We start from the raw sequence: 16,665 nt of genomic DNA on the forward strand, positions 1-16,665 counted from the left end.
GAATCTTTGGTCACAGGAGGTTGCTGTTCAGAATTAATTGGTAAACTGAGGCATACATCTTCAATGAGATACTGAGAGCATTTCCTGCTTCTTGAAATAAAGACCAAAAATAACGCTTTTGGAGGTTGAGTACTATGACCAATGTTAAAATTTGAAATTTTCAAGCTTCCTGTTTAGAAGCTTCACTGAGATTTTTGAAGTCTTTTGGGTCTCCACAGTGGTGTAGAATTGGTTGCTAAAGCAAAGGCATTTCAGACATTTCTGGGCTTGCATGAGAGATCAGGATAGTTGCTTTCCTTGTGATATCTCATAATTTATTCTGTAGTTACAGAAGACTGGGGAAGTGAAATAAATCACAAGCGCACTGTTGGAAAAACATTATATACCATAATTGTTTTTATTATTATTTCATAGTTTTCCAGGTGTTCTAAAATCTGGTAAATATTTTGCAGCATTTGAAGCTTTTCCAAATTGATTGTCCTATCCGAAGTTGCAGAATGGCATTGGGAGGAATATAGCAGTGCATATTATAGTGCAGTAGCATGGAAATGAATTGCAGTAGCAGAAAGGGAATTGGTTACATCTTGCTCAGAAAGTTTGGCAGTTGTCACATTTAGACACAAGAACGAATGAGCCATTGATTTAATTGAGTAGAGAAGTTCTTGTTTCATTGTTCCCCTGATAATTTTTCATTCAGATTATGGAATTTGATAGGCCTCTGAATTAAAGAAAACTGCTCTTTTTTTTTTTTTTTTCCTTTTTTTTTTTTTTCCCTTCCTTCTGAAGAGAGTCTCATTTTGTTTGTACCTTAGTCTTTTGGTAAGTACCATTTAACTTGAGGATGTAAAAGTCTGGCTTCTCTGTACATATCTTGATCCAACTGAAGTAGCATCTTTTGCAGAATCCTTTCAAAGGGAAGACTGAAAGAAGCATTAAAAATTAAATTCATTACATTGTGGTTGTACTTCATCAGAGAGATTCTAGTCTTTCTGGAGCATGGAAGTTTTTCTCAGGCTTCTTTAACTAAATGTCACACTGCCAATCACTGCAGCTATATGTTGAGTAGTTTGCTGTTTTCATGGCATTATAGGGTATGAGAAGTCCACTACTGGTCAGGAATGGGAAAGAGTAGGAAAAAAACTTCAAAACTTTTGTCAGTTACCTCCTTTGTATGGAAATATATTTCAGATTGTGTGTGATGGATCTGGATTAGTTAATATGCTGAGGTTAGACCTATCTGGAGCTCTGCGTAGATGATACATCATTTAGCATCAGCATGAGGCTCATCTGGGTGTCAGAAAGCCATGATGATACAGTTTCCATAGCAGCTAATGCACTTCAGAAAAGAACCAGACAGGAATCAAACTCATGACTAACATGGCTGTCCCAAGCTCATGATGATATAAACTCTGGCACCCACACTGTCACGTATCTTTCACTGTGTGGTATGTCTAGGAAAGTTACTGAGTAGAACACTAAGGTAATTAAACTCTCCCTTTTCCTAAAAGACTGTTCTGATTAGTCACAGATAACAAGCTTATCTTCATTGAATTCCTGAGGAAGAGCTGGTTTTACCAAACTAAGTCCCTGTACTCAGAGTCAATACTTGCTTAAAATGTACACTGGCTGAAGTCTTGGTCCTGGAGTTCTAATGATCACTTATTGGAATTAGTCTTTACTTTCAGTCATGGAATTTAATGTAATAACCAGCCTCTATGTTTACTTATTGCATTACTTACCTTGTGTGTATGCTAAATTTTGTAGCAAACATCCTAGTGGAGCATAGTGTGGAGTCTGTACCCATTTTCTCCTGGCAGTCGGCATCAATACAGGGGAACATCTGATGGAATATGTTACCATTGCTGATCTTTGTGGCACACAAGCATCCCATTTGACACTAGAGAGGACTTCCTGTAACCTTTCATTTTAGCTCATACTACTTGAATTTTATGTATATCTATCTCAATCCTCCATTCTCATTTATTTGATTGAGAGTGGGTTCAGTAAAGGATGTGTCTATTTGTCGATATGCACTAAAATTTGAATTTCCATTCTGAAGGTCAGTGTTGGGGTATGTGAATTTGGCATCTCTCTCTTCCTTTTCTAAAATGGACACCTAAAAGACACCAGGTCAATTCAACCTTGGAAATACCCCTATTGACTCTGAAGGACATCTGACTGACTCTCTCACATATAAAGGCCTAAGTGATGATGGATGAGTCCTGGCCAGCGTGGTGATGTTTGTGATGCTGGGGCAGAATCAGACAGTTTGAATTTTGGCCAGTGTACAATGGTTACCCAATGGGCTGGTGATTTGTTTGTCTTCAGCAACTCTCACTAGAAGCCACCTGTTACACTTGGTAAGGGATGGGTAAGAGTGACAGGTGCTCATGAGGCTTTTTCTTGTATGAGTGCTGACAATTCATGCTTGTTTCTCTTCAGGTGTTCAGGGGCTGACACTAGTCCCATTAATTGTTTAGAAAGGGGGGTTCCAGTGCATCCTCGCTGAGGTTTTTATATAGTCCTGTGGGGTTGTCTTTTCTATGTAGCCATCTACAGATTTTTCCTTTAAGTGCTTTATAAAGCATACTTTCTTGGAGAGGGTGCTAGCCTGACAACTATAAAATCTGTTTATAAATTCAATTCAGCCTGTCTGTTGTTAGATGCTGGCTTCCTCATTTCACATTCTCTTTGGTTTAACTCTATCTTTTTTTGAATGGAAAAACTATTTTTTCACCTTCTTGGTGAAAGATGCTCCCTTGGCATTATCATCATCACTGCTGGACTAGTCTGAGGAGGAAAGAGTCTTTCGTACTCCTATACCATCTGTTTTGTTGACATGTTACAGATGAGATTTTGGAAGAGAGGGGAGTGTCTAAGATTTTAACTTCAAGTCTTTGTTTTTGTTTACATTTTTCTCCTTTCAGTAACTCATGGATACCCATTTCTCAGTTCCAGCTTCATCCATCCTGAAACAACCCAATTACACCAGTTGAACAGATACTAGAGATAAACAGACTGCAGAATTTCCCCAGGGTTTAAAAGCAGGTGGGAGGGCCATTTCTCACCTACCAGTGCCAGAAGCTGGAAGCTAGAAGTGAATCAAAGTACTCCTGAGACACAGCAGAGCTACAAAGGAGTCAGTAGTGAACACTGACATGACCCACTCAAGCCTGGAGGCCCAAATTTATACTCCCTTGTCTCCCTAGGAGATTACATGGCCACAGTGACCAGGACAGCTCTTTTCAATAACACTAAAGATGGAAAAGATCTAGAAGGTCTCAACTAGTTAATTCCTTCGGCAGCACTAGTTGTCCTGCTGCAGGATAATCCCAGTAGCTATATGTCTCTTGTTTCACCTCAGGCAGGGAGGTTTCTGGCATATGAGCTCTTTTTGTGTTAGAGCAGTATTCCCTCTCTAAACAAACACTGCAGTTTTTTATTTTAGTATGTTCCCTTAGGCTGAACAATGGCCAATCACATTTTTCCTGTGTCCAAGACAGGCTATGCAGCTCCTCCTGTTTCTGCTACTTAAAGAAAAAGAGATGCCATTATGTGATCATTAATTCCCTGAAGTAATTAGCACTTTTATGCTAGGGGACTCTACTTTGACTTTATTAAAACAAAGCTGTATTCGACTGATGATGAGTCTCAGGAAGGCTTTTAGCTTACTTTGGAGGTGAAATTGTCCCACAGAATGAAAAGTAGTACCTTGCCTCTTTCTGTATTTGTTTGAGTTGATACTTCTCTGAATAATGTGATTCATTATTTACGTGGTATGTTAGAAATAATCATTGACTGGTGCCTATGCTTAAGTCAGGAGAAGGGAGATTAACATGCTCTGCATCTTGAAATAATCTTTCTTCACCTTCCGATTGTGCCAGTTCTCTTATTTATTTGAAAAGAGGGAGCTTCACTGAAAGTTGTCAGTTTTTGTTACATACTGTAACAGAACAGGCTGCTGCAGGCCTGCCCCATGCCACACATATACACAAGACTTCCTGAGGAGGGAGTTGTCTGCTCCAGAAGGAAAGGAGCTGAAGTAAACTCACTGGCAGCTGAACATGCCATCTCTCTGGGGCAATGTGCCTGTGTTACCGAATTTGCTGATATAAACTACAGGCTCTCTCTGTACCAAATTTCCCTAAAGACTGGAATGAGTCTATGTTGCTAAAGCAAGCTTCAAAGCATCCCTGGTGAGCACGGGAGATATGGTAGTAAAGGAAGAAAGCCAAGGATGATAGAAGAGGGAAGGAAGCCAGAAAGAGAGTGAGAAAAGAGAGAAAATACATAGAGAACGGTATTTGTAAGTAGGTGAGAAATTCCAGTGAGGGTACAGTCTGACTTTATGGTCAAGCACATTTCCCAGGGCTGGAAAAATCAGTACCTCAGTGGGCAGCAGCAGGTCTGCACTTGCTTATAATTTGCAGCAATCTGTCTTGTCCTTCCACCCTCTTGTTTTCTTTTCTCCCTTTCATTTTCCCTGCTGGTCTTTAGCATGTTTTCTGGCACTAATGCTGCAACAGGGTCTCTAATGTGACTGAAGAGCTACTACAGCCAAACTCACTAAGAAATTATTTTTAATGAGCAAAAATGTTCACTGAGGCAGTGTTCCTTCTCCAACAGTAAAAAAAAGATCCTTACAGTGGAAATCCTGCAGTCGAAACTCTTCAGATGAATTGCTTGTTAGAGGATAAAGCAGTTAGGTGAATAAAAGCCTGATTACGTACCTGCAGGTAGAATATAATATGAATCAGAAGAAGTAAATTGATAATTTGGCTACCTCTGACTGAGGGCTGTGCCTGAGTGGTTTTATCCAATACCTGCTTCTGAAAAAGAAGTATTACAAGAGGCAGATTATTCAAATGAGGATTTTGATCTGCATGTAATTGCCTGCTCATTTGTCTTGAGCTTCCCACGCATCTAACGTGGGAAGGAGGCATTTCAAGCTGTTTTCACGAGTTGGTCAGTTTGGACAGGGCATGTGACATCTCCAGTTGCTCTGAAACTCTGTGATGTTAATGTGACAGAATGACATGACATCTCTGCACAGGCTGGCAGCGTGATGGCACTGCATTAGATAGATGTGGTAGGGGAGTGCTTTCACCCTTATTGTGAACATCATGTTCCCTTTGGTCAGATGGAGCTAATGCTCAAAAATGCTCACCACACTGCTGAGCTCCCAAAACTTTCCCCTGGCTCCAGCTTTGAGAAGCTGCTTTCTCCCCTGAGCTGCCTGTTCTAATCACAGTCCCCAGGCAACATTTATTTAGCTTGGAGTAAGCGTTTGGTGTTAACCTCACACAGACTTAAGTGCTGCTTACATACCACTTCCATTTATTTATTCCTTTTTCTCATTACAGTTTTGCCCCACTTCCCCTGGACTCTTGTGCGGCCTTCTTTTTCTGGTTTTTTTTTTCTTTTCTTTTTTATCTTTTTTTTCTTTTCTTTCTTTTTTTTTCTTCATCTTTTTCTCTTTCTTTTCTGTCAAAGTCTTCCCTCCAAGCCTGCAACCACATAGAGAAAAGCAGGTACAAATGTGAAAAGCTTATATACTCAATGAGCCATCATTTTATTTGGTATATGCCCACTGGATCATTGTAGATCATTCCAGATCTGTGCTACCAAGAAAAAATCAAATCCTAGAATCTATTTCCAAACAGGGAAGTATTGTCTCTCCATTTGGCTGCACAGGGGTATCCTTCACTTAAATGTATCCAAAAAGCCCAGTGCCAACTGAGACTACCTCTCCTGTGCTTGTGAGCACTCTGCTTCCCAGTTATCCTGAGTAATTCCCATCACTAACCTCCTAGAGCTCCCAAAATGGGAATGGTGCTGCCACCTCTTTTAAATGACTGGTAAGCTGCTCTATGCAACCTAGGCTGTTAGCAAAACTTCTTTGTCCCAATTAGTTCATGAATGGCTCTGTTTCTAATCCAGCTGGATTTCTCTCCTCTTCTTGTTGAATATATTTGGACATTGCATTTACAGTGTGGGTTCTGTTTGGCTGCAGGGATAATGTCATCTCTCTGCTAAAAACAAAGTAGTAATTTTTCCCAATGCCTGCACACATACAGCAGTCATCTTTTATGTTTTACCCATTCGTAATTGCTACCTTCTCTCTTCTGTTTTTTATTTGTTTTTTGGGGTTTTTTTGCAGACAAACAGTATTAGGAGATGAGCTTTGAGCAAGTCTCTAAATGAAAGATGTCATTGCTTTCACCTGTAGTTTTGCAGAAAGCCTCAGAAGTTTTAGCTGTTATGGGTCTACTTGTCACAGATCTCCCTGCTGCGTTAGTTATCAGATAGTGTGACTCTGCCTAGCTACCTTTTTGTTTAAAAAAAAACTTTGTAATTAAAGATAGTATAGCATTCACTTCAATAAGATAATTTAATATATATCTGTGACGACAGTTCTTTTTCTTTAAGATTTTCTGTCTGATGGTCTTAAATCACATTTTTGCACATTAATGAATTGACTGTAATAGCTCCCACTGGAGTAATATAAGACAAGAGATTTCACTAAGGTTACACAGGGAGTCAGAGTCCCTGCCAGGTGAACCCTATCTGTTGACTTAGAGTTAAAATTTTTAGGGGGTTCACTTGTATTGTAACAAAAGATATTTGGTGTGTTAAGAACCTAACATATCAATCAAAAGCCTCAAAATCTACATCTTAGTAAGCAAAGAGCACAGAAGAGGAAAGAAAGAGTAACTTCTTTTTTTCATAGAATTATTTTTATGAGTGTAACTGCCATCTCATCTGGATTGGAAGAATTTACAGTTTACCTTTACAGTTTTTGTGTCTGATGGGCTGTCTCTCTTCAATGTATAAAATATAGATGCACATGAAGTGTTATGTCACCATCAAAGCACTAAAGTGTCAGCAAGGGCAAATATGCATCCTTCTTGACCTTTCTGTTTGTGGAAAAAATCCCAAACCAAATTATCACCCAGTCATGTACTCAGTTTGCTTTCTTAGTCCTTCAAATTTCATCTGGACCAAAATTTGCACTTCTGTGGGAATTAAAATGCTCCTTTTTTTGTTTGTTTGTTTCCTTGGGGTTTGTTGTTTGTTTGTTGTTGGTTTTTTGTTTTGTTTGGGGTTTTTTTTTAAGGGTAAAAAAGCCAGCTTCTTTTGTAGCTAGCCAGAAAATAACATGTGCAAATGTGGCTTATTGTGGTGTTATCACAAGTAAGTGCTGAGCTTTGATTGGGTAATGTTTTATATTTTCCCATTTGTCCCAGTTTGGGCTTTTGTTAAGTAGAGATAATATAGCCAAGCCTCTTCTTTCTGAACTATGAGTGTAAATCTAGGGCAAATAACTTAAAAATAAGAAGAAAAGAAACCTCTAGTAGGCAAGAGTTATTACCTCCAGTATTGCTGTAGCATAGTTGTTGTAAGCAGCAGTGGAAGTCTTTATTAAAGAGTAAACGATATTGTCTGGCTTTCTGGCATATTCGTAGATTTATAACATTATAACAGTTGAATAGTTTGCCCCATTTCATGTTGCATTTCCATCTGCTGGGACACTTCAGCACAGCAGCATCCCAGCACACCGATACTTTTGTATTTTCAAGTAGGACACTGATTCAATTTCATGTATTCCCTCTGCACAGAAACTAGTCTATGGAGACGTCCCTGGAGGTTATTCGTCAGGCTGAGCACCCAAAAGCTTGGCCTGGCACCCGTTCCAGAGGTGGGTGAGGAGCAGAACAGCTGTGGTTGGACTCCTTGGAAAATCTGGATTTGTCTGGCACACTAACATAAGCTCAACCTTGCATTCTCTAATGGAGAATCGTCAAGAGCTGAAGTAATGACCATAATTTTCCCTAGGGGCTTAAGCAGGTCATGAATTTTTTTCCAGCAATGAGCAGTAGGCAGTCTGGAGCAACAGACCTTGTCCCAGCAAATTCTGATAAGAACTGCTTCTGAGAAGAGAGGTTGCAGTGCAGCAGCCAGGTGCTGCAGGGAACTGGTAGGGAACCAGGAAAAATATTTGGAAGGGCAAATACTGTTACATCTTGGCACTTGGGAAAAGGGGCTGTTAAGACAAGGAGAGCTGCTCAGCCCAGCAGCATTACCCCCAGCTTCGCTTTCTGTCTGAAAGCTTGAGAAGTTTATGGAAGAGCATCTGAGCAGTATCTAAGAGGGAATTAGGCAAGGATGCTTGCAGAAAAAGCAGCAGGAGATGGGTTTTCATAATTGAAACAGAAAGATAAGGAAATATGTAGACAACAAAAGAGCAGCAGAAAGGGAGCTCTCAGAATAGGCTTGGGAACCAGGGGCTCAAATTCGATTTCTTACATCTTGTTCTGTGGATAAGTCACATCACTCATCTGCCTGATTTTTCTTATCTGTGTAATGGGGGACATATTACAGATCTCTGTTTAAGGGGAGGCCTGAGAATTAATGGATGCTGATAAAATGCCTGGAAGATGAAAAATTCTGAGTATTACCACAGCAAATAGTAACCCCTTTGACTCATTTATGATCTTATTACCACCAAACGCCTCTGCGGCTTCCTGTCATTTTAACTAAGGCTCCTTCTGTCCTATTAAACACCAGGGGGAAGTTCCTCAGCTGGTGTCCGCTGTCACAGCTCCATTGACTTCAGTTATTTCTCTTGCACAACGTATTTCATGCAAAGCACTTCAAGTGTTTGAGAGACACTGGCCAATTAAGCACCACAACCTCTATGGGAGGTGCAGAGTCATACCACTTTTAGAGAAACTTAGAAAAGAAAGGTTAATCAACTTACCCAAGGTCAGGAAGAAAGCATAGCAGAGATAAGAAAATGCATCAAGAGTTGCGCTCCTAATTCTGGACATTGCCTCGGTCAGATTTGCTCTCTGTGTATCAAGGTGGATCTGAAGCCACTGTTCCAAGCTCTGCCTTTTTCATGTTTTTACTGGTAGGAGACAGAGCAGAGACTTGCTTCCTTTTCACACTCTCATACGCTTTCAGCTTTTATCATTCTCATTTTATTTGAGGTGTCATAGGAAGAGAATTATGGAGACTACACATAAAAAGGCCAATTCCTCAGCTGATATAAATTAGAAGGATTTCCCAAAGGCAATGGGAATACAGACCTGAGGATCTGGTCCCAAGGGCTTATTTCTGACAGAGTATGGCTATAAGATACCTAGGGATTTTCAGCCTCCAGTCACTTATGCACGGGCTTTCTGAAGCTGCAAGAAGCTAAACTGCCTACTGGTGATTGCTTTTTCAGTCTGTTGCAGGCCAGGACTTTATCAGCATATGTGCAAATGATTCTCGGTAAGCTGGTTTGTGCCCTTATGCCTGCTAAAATCCAAAATGGCTGCATCAAATGGTGACACTTAGAATAGACCCCAGTGGAAATACTTCAGATATTTCACAGTAACTCTGCTGTTTCTAAGATGGGAATTAGTTTTTTTCCCCTGTGTAGCGAGTGTTCGTGCAATTTCAGCATTTTATTCTGTAAATTTAGATCCTCTTTAAGGGAAACTAGTGACTGCTGTGATAGTGGAGTTTAATTTATAAATAGCCAGCAGACGAACATGAGGAGAGGCAATGAATAACTCACAGATGGAAGAGTTCGAGATCAGTTGTGACATAATGGCAGAGCAGCAGTGCAGAGCTGAGAAGCAGTGCTCAGCTGGGTCAGCACTCAAAGAAAATCCACAAGTGCAGTTCTTAATTATACACATGCACCTTTAAGTCCAAAATAAACTTGTTTTTAAAACAAAAACAAAAAGCAAAACCCAAAACCAAACAAAACTGCTAGCCCTCACTCTGTAGAATTTACAGTTTTGATGTAGTGCTTATAGCACCCAGCTAGGAAATAATGTTATTAGGTTTTTTTAGTTTTGAAAAGCTGCAAAAAAGCTGAAGAGGAAAGCCTATCTCAGCTACGAGAAACTAACTGTATTTTTCCTGAAGCAGCTTTAAATAGTGTACTGTCTTTGGACATTAGGTTAAGCCTAGTTTATACCAATAGTCCAGCTATTTCTTAGTTAGGTAAAGAATAACTGAATGTGCTATGTTTTCATACCTGGGAGGGAAAACAATTTTATTTCTGTAGAGCCCATTACATTGAAGTAAATAAAATAGATTTGCTTGTTCACACATTTAGGTAAATGCTGGTCAGTTTTCTGAGAATTCAAAGGAGCACTGGGGGAAGAGCTGAGGCATGTGGAGAGGGAGGTGAGGGGAGGATAGAGCAGCTCAGAAACTCGGATTGTTTGACTGTTTGGAGGTGCTGACTCCTCAAGAAGATAATGTTGTACAATGGAATAAGGAAAGTCCCTGTCCTCCAGAAAGCTGGCACAGGGTGGCTTCAGGTGTTCCCCATTTACCCACACTGAATGTGTAGAAGTGCCAGCATCTCTCTTAAAGGGTATAGAGCTAAAAGCAAATACACATTATAAGGTGCTAGAATACTTTATTGTTAGGTGTAAAACCTGTCTCTGTTGACAAGTGCAAGTAGTCTTTACTGTTCTCAGTTAACAGGACCCTAGGGACTTCCTGTTCATTGGAAGAATAAAAAAGCAGAAGAAAACATTTATGTACAAGTTAATACTTTTTGCTAGAGCTTGCACAATTTAGCACAGACCTGCTACAGAACACTAAAAGACCATTAATTTTACATGGCATTTTAGAAGTCCAAAAGCTCTCCTTTTGCAACAGTATCTCAAAGACTTAGAACCACTTGGTCAATCTGAGTCCATAGGAATACATTAAATGGATATATGCTGTGTGAATAGACTGGGCCCTATATCACAGGCCTGGTGGGGTTTGGGGAACACAAAAATAAGACTTACGTTTTGGACTAAATAAAACCAGAGCAATATGACTTCCTCTGCCTCCCCCTTTATAGTCAATGCCTCAGAGTTAAGTCCCATATTAATTCCTGGAAATTCGCATATGGGACCTGACAATCTTTCCATCCTCAGGACTATGAGAGTCAAAATCTTGCTAGTATTGCAGTTATGGACTCATGCGGAGGTAAATCCCTCAAGGGGGATCCCTGATTGCTTACAGTAAATACCACTTCTTCCCTCCTGCCTTTTGGGAAAGGGAAAGGCACCAAGACTTGGGTGGCTTGCCGTGGCTGCTGCCAGTTCAAGGGGGCTGCTGTCTTTGAGTTACTGGCCTCCACTACCTCTTTTTAAGAAACAGAAGGATGCATCCCCAACAGTATGTCTGTATGATCATAGGCTATACAGTTCAGGGGTTTTTTTCCTGGCAAGGTTCTGCTAGAAAGGCTATAGCTGAGGAAGGGACCCTTTCCTTCTCCTAAAAGTTATTTTCATCCTTGGTACTACTGCTACAGTGCTGTTACAGGTATATCTATCTATACTTCAGGATGTCTCCCTAGGTCCTTGCACAGAGAGCTTACAGTGGTTGCTGCTGATGGCCTCTCCAAAATTATTGTCTCTTGCATGACCCTCTGCCCAGCAGAGGATTCCTGGTCATGGGTTGTCCCCTGGTAGATAAGAGTATCCTGTCCATCTTGCTCCTGTTTCAAATGCTGTTATCGACATACCTTAACTATGTGTCAAAGCTTTTGAAAAAACACACTGCTTATAGAAGCAAGAGGATGTGAGGACATGGTAGGTGTGTGTTATTCCACATGAAATGTTGGGGTATACAGCAGAGGCACTCTCTTTAAGAGTCACCCTCAGAGGAAATCCATGGATCCCTCTGTTGAGGTAATATTTCTTTGGTCAGGGAGAGGGAATGCTGTTGGAACTGTTTATCATCTGCCTAGTCCAGCGTCACTTCTGACATTTATGTAATATACAAATACAGTTCTCACTACCACTTTTTCCAGCACTTAAGAAATGTTAAAATGTGTAAAAACCATCATGTTGGTAACATTTTTAATGACAGCATTAAGGAGTGTATTAAACCATTCTCTTTGGTGTACAATTCATACCTCTTAGCCTGGAAGTGCATTTCTTATTAAAATCTCTCAGATCTACTTATTGGGAAATAATATCCACTGAAACTCCCCCTCTTTATTTATGTATTTAAAAGGAGTTGGTAAGGGATTTGGGGAAACAGATGAGTTTACCATCTGGTAATGATATAATATCATAAAAGGTTCAGTACTTATTATGAGAGTTATTTTTGAGGAGTTTTTTAGGCATTTCATTAAATTTGGTTTGAAATGAGCACTGTTACAGATGGAGTAAAACCTATCTGAATGTCCCCAGGAGAACACTGAGTTGGACAGTAGGGCTGGAGGATACTTTAGAGACGATCGGGCTGTGAGATTTCCTTTTGCTTCCCATTAAACAGACAAGATTTACAGAACTAGTAGGTTTGATTATCTCAATTTTAATGACTTGGAACAGTTTTAAAACTGATTGCAGAGGACACCAATTGCTCTTTTCCTGAAACTCAGCTTCCTGTAAGGGTTCTCAGTTCAAGAAACTAATATGGAGGTACCTAAGACCAAACAACAGTAACAAATCAGTCTGGCTGAATAGCTGCAGTGTTAATGTGGAAAGGGGTTAAATAATAGTCATCAGTTCTGTTGTCAAACTGGGAGGAACTGCAAGCCCCAGAGGGAAAAAAAAGACAATATGACAAATGATCTGTGTTGGTGGATTTGCCAGAAGAGTTACTTGCAAAGCTTATATAAACAAGCTTAGATCTCATGCCAATGTGGGGCACAGGTAGCTAATTAGCTGTACTGGGGAAAAGCACCGTCTCTCTTGCTATAATTGTATCTGTAACTAAGAGTTTTTCTTCAGAAAACCTACCTTGTCTACCTTTGCAGAGGTAGGCAGGAGGTGAATAATTCACCCAGCCAGAGCCATACAGGGTTAACTTCTTGTCTGGGGACTTCCATGCACAGGCTGCAGCAGTGCCCAAAGAGCTGCCTGCTCAGGGCATCCTGGGTTTATTCCCTGAGTATTTTTGCCCTGCATTATCTGGCCCTTATCAGGCATGTGTGCAGTACAGCAAATTGCTCAATACTTTCCCCCCCCCCCCCCCCCATTCTATTTCCTTCTTTTAAAAATAATTTCTTTTTTATTTAATTTAAAAGTTTAAAAAAATACCTTTTTGGCCTCTAAAGGTCTAAACTTCTACGATGTAGGTGACAGTCTCTATCCCCTTACCTCCTTTTTTCTTCTTTCTTTTGCTTGCTGTTCTTCTCTGGCACTGAAAATGTAATCAAAGTCACTGGTGCCCCAGTGGACCTCTACTTGTTGATTAAAGTTAGATAAACTAGACAAATTCTGGTGGGAATGGAAGGCATTTATGATGACTACCTGGCATTTTTCTCTGCCCTTTTTTATGTACTTGTCACCGTATTTTCCCACATCAATCTCATAAAACATTCTTTTGCTCGTGCTTGAAATATTGATATTATCCTACAGCAAAGATAAAAGCACATCACAGAGCAATATGGCTTGGTGATAGAATTATCTGCAATACACAGAAATCTCTACTGATGTTTAGGGCTGGCATGGTATTAAACACATTACTTTTGCTGACAGACATTTTCATTTCCTGGCATCGTGCAGGTAGGGGAATTTGAAGGAAATCTAGTTTTCAGTTCTAGATTTGTTCAATAAAAAATGTAAAACAGCAATGCCGATGGATATGGTAGCATCTCTTTAAATCAAAAGGAACTCACTGAAACTTTAAATAAGTTTCAGAGAAGCCTATAGGTTATTATATGTGTGTGTATATATATTTGTATATCTGTTTGTACAAACCTATCTATCTCTATATAAATATTTGTATAAGCTGTTTCCTATTTAACAAATATGAAAGGCCTGGGGACAATCCAAAGTCAAGGAGTTAAAAATTAGTGTAAATAGACCTTGTGATCCTTTGGTAATGGTCTTCGTGCTACAATGTTTGGAACATCTTTACTCATTATTTCCTCTATATACCTTTCAGTCATGCTGTGCACAGAGGAACAAGGAGCTTCTGGCACTTGGGATCTGTTCTCAATTTGATGGCCTTGTAAATAGGATGCCACTTAGATTTTTCTGAAGCTGGATGTGCAGCAAATGAAGAAAATTATTCTTACAAGGGAGAGATAGCTCTTTAGCAAAGCATTGACTAAGGGACATCTCATTCTTCTATCCCTCTTTCTTCTCCAAAGTCACAGTATGATGCTTGGGAAGTTACTAAGATAATTTTTCTTCAGGTCACCTCTGAATTACACATTTCTTGTGTTCTGGTCTTGATGTCCTAGAGCTTGGATGGAAACAGTATTGAGTCCTTAAAAGCAGGAATGAAGTCAGCACTAGCTGTGTTTCAGAGGTGTAAGGTTCCATAAGGTGCTAAGCACTCTGTGTATGCAGAATTTGCAATCTGAGACTACACATTCAATACTAGTGGACATTTTGATTCAATTTCCCTATTTCTGAACTCAGCATTTGGAAAATGAACCTATCTTCTGAGAAAGGTGTTGTCCAAAGTAATTAGTTTTTGCAAAACAGTCCAGTGCTTTACTGAGTGGCACCTCAGAAAAGCCCATGTGGAAATAAATTACTCTTCAGAGAAGGATTAGTAATGTGCAGAAGGGGCACAAATGGAGCAATGAAGAAAAAACATAGGATCAGGTAACGGCACCTTCAACAGCCATTATTCTTCTTGTGCAAGGAGTGAAGGGAAGGTCATGTCAAAAAAGAGCAGTGTGTGATTGTGTCATTGGAGGCTGTGCAGAAACACTCAGAGACACCCCCGCCCCCACTAGCGCTGTGTTTTGTCCCTCACTGCCTCAGCTTGGCTCTCCCTTAAGCTGGAGTAATTAATGATTCTTTTCTATATGCTCTCGGGCAGTAAATCCCTTTGGAATAGTTTGATACTGTACATTTTGCAAATATGGAGTATTCCTGTGTAGAACACAATTTCTTTGTGTAGCTGTGGATTTTGGAAGAGGAATTTTGTATGTTTTTAGGCTTATGCACTCAATTGTAGAATAAAACCAAGTGTTCTGCTGCTGTGCTGAATAGGCCCAGAGCTGTTCAGAGTGCACTGGCTTTTTTGTACACCACTGGCAGTGAGGAGTTACGTAGTTGGGTATTTTGCATGAGTCTGATGTAAATTATTAACTGGCAGACCCTAATTTTCGTGTAACTGATGAGGGATTTACAAAAATTTTGAAAACTTGGCTGAATATAAGAAAATATTTGTTTATGGCAGTGTTTGTGACTGTGATAGAATTTGTTAATAAGCCGAATTAGTGAGTATACAGAAAATGAGATGGCAGTGGTATTGCATAATCTCATCTCGCCATTTCCCCAGGACAAGTAGAGTTTTACCTAATGTCTGGCACAATTGACAAAAAGAAGTACCAATCCCAATCTTTGTTAGCAGTAGGCCTTCTCATTGCTAGCAGGCTGCAAACTGTATTCAGCATGTGACTTACTTAAATGTGTAGCCCTTGCTTTGAGGGCATCGTGGAGGTGAATTATATGTGGGCTGCTAGGATCACACTGGCTAGGGGTTCTTGTAGCTGCTTTTGCAAGGGAACTGCTGAGGTTAAGCTAATTAGTTTTTTGTAATTTAGTCTGACCAGCTGGATATGACCTCAGCTTTTCTCTCAGCATTCTCTAAGCATTGACAGAAAAGCACCCCAGCATTTCCCGCTCATCAGAAGGTCAGGCATATTTTATCTGGTTAATTCCTAGGAGATGAGAAAATACATATTATTTTGCACAGCTCCTTTTAGAGCAGAATTACCAAAAAGAAGGCCTGTTTTCACCATTTCCATCAAGACTGCAGCCTCTTGCCTTTTGAGGTTTATGGTAAAACAGTTATTTTTCTCAAGAAGCTCTGAACCAATGTAAAAGCTTTTAATCCCATCCAAAAGGAACAAGCCAGGTTATCTCCTGCAATCCCCTTGAATGTACCAGCTATTAAGCTGTATATGAATCTCTACATAAAAACAAGCCCTGCAAGCAAAGGCTGACCCTGTTCAGTGGAGTTACTTTGCCTTTTACATTACTGCTTGATCTTGGTAGCGTTCAGGTCAGTGCTATTGAGCGTGTTTCTCTGCGTGGCAATTTACATCGTGTGCAGGGTTTCAGGCGACAGTGTAGGGCATCACATATGGCTGGAAGTTGTGCAAAGCCTCTGTGCACATACATCATTTTCAAGGCAGCAGGAATGCTCATGCTTTTTGCCAGGCTTTAGCTGTGGGAGCCTGGATGAGCCTTCCACCTCGGAGCTCCTGTTAGCCTGCTGCACAGGGAATATTCAGCACTCAGTGTAGCCATTCTGCAGCTGCCTGGCAGAGCACCAAGCTTGCAAGAGGGCACAAGAGAAAGCATAACCCTGTTTAAAACTACTCAGACTCATCAGGAGACTCTGGTATTGCAGGAGAGGTAACACTGCTTCATAGTTCATCCTTATGCAAATAAGGTGCCAGCCAGCAATAATGGAAAGGAACTTTCCTGAAATTGAGAAATGCTGTAAGCAGCCAGGTAAAGAAATGGGGTTATGAATGTGCTACTCTTGCTCCTTGTCCCAGTGCAGCCCATGAAAGAGGGAGACAAGGAAGGAAAACAGAAAAGGGAAAGAGGCAGGTGGTCACAGGAGATGAAGGAAGTAAGTCAGATTTCTGAGGGGATGATTAGTTTCAGGAGAGCTAAGGCAAGGCAAGGAAGAGCGATGTTGCCTACCCACGTTTTACCTAGATGAGGAAGC

At 40.4% G+C, this 16,665-nt stretch overlaps 1 protein-coding gene and 1 long non-coding RNA gene across 10 annotated transcripts in view; one reads left to right on the forward strand and one right to left on the reverse strand.

Annotated features, from left to right (window-relative positions):
- NRXN3 (neurexin 3) overlaps positions 1-16,665 on the forward strand; it is a 906,050-nt gene that overhangs the window by 523,664 nt on the left and 365,721 nt on the right. The window lies entirely within an intron of this gene.
- The window catches only part of LOC134551451 (uncharacterized), a 39,301-nt gene that overhangs the window by 5,393 nt on the left and 17,243 nt on the right, over positions 1-16,665 (reverse strand). For both annotated transcript variants that reach the window (XR_010080576.1, XR_010080577.1), the window contains exon 2: positions 808-920. This is a non-coding gene — a long non-coding RNA (uncharacterized LOC134551451). The remainder of the gene's footprint in view (positions 1-807; positions 921-16,665) is intronic.

The sequence above is a fragment of the Prinia subflava genome, chromosome 5, assembly GCF_021018805.1.
Source record: "Prinia subflava isolate CZ2003 ecotype Zambia chromosome 5, Cam_Psub_1.2, whole genome shotgun sequence".
NCBI lineage: Eukaryota > Metazoa > Chordata > Aves > Passeriformes > Cisticolidae > Prinia > Prinia subflava.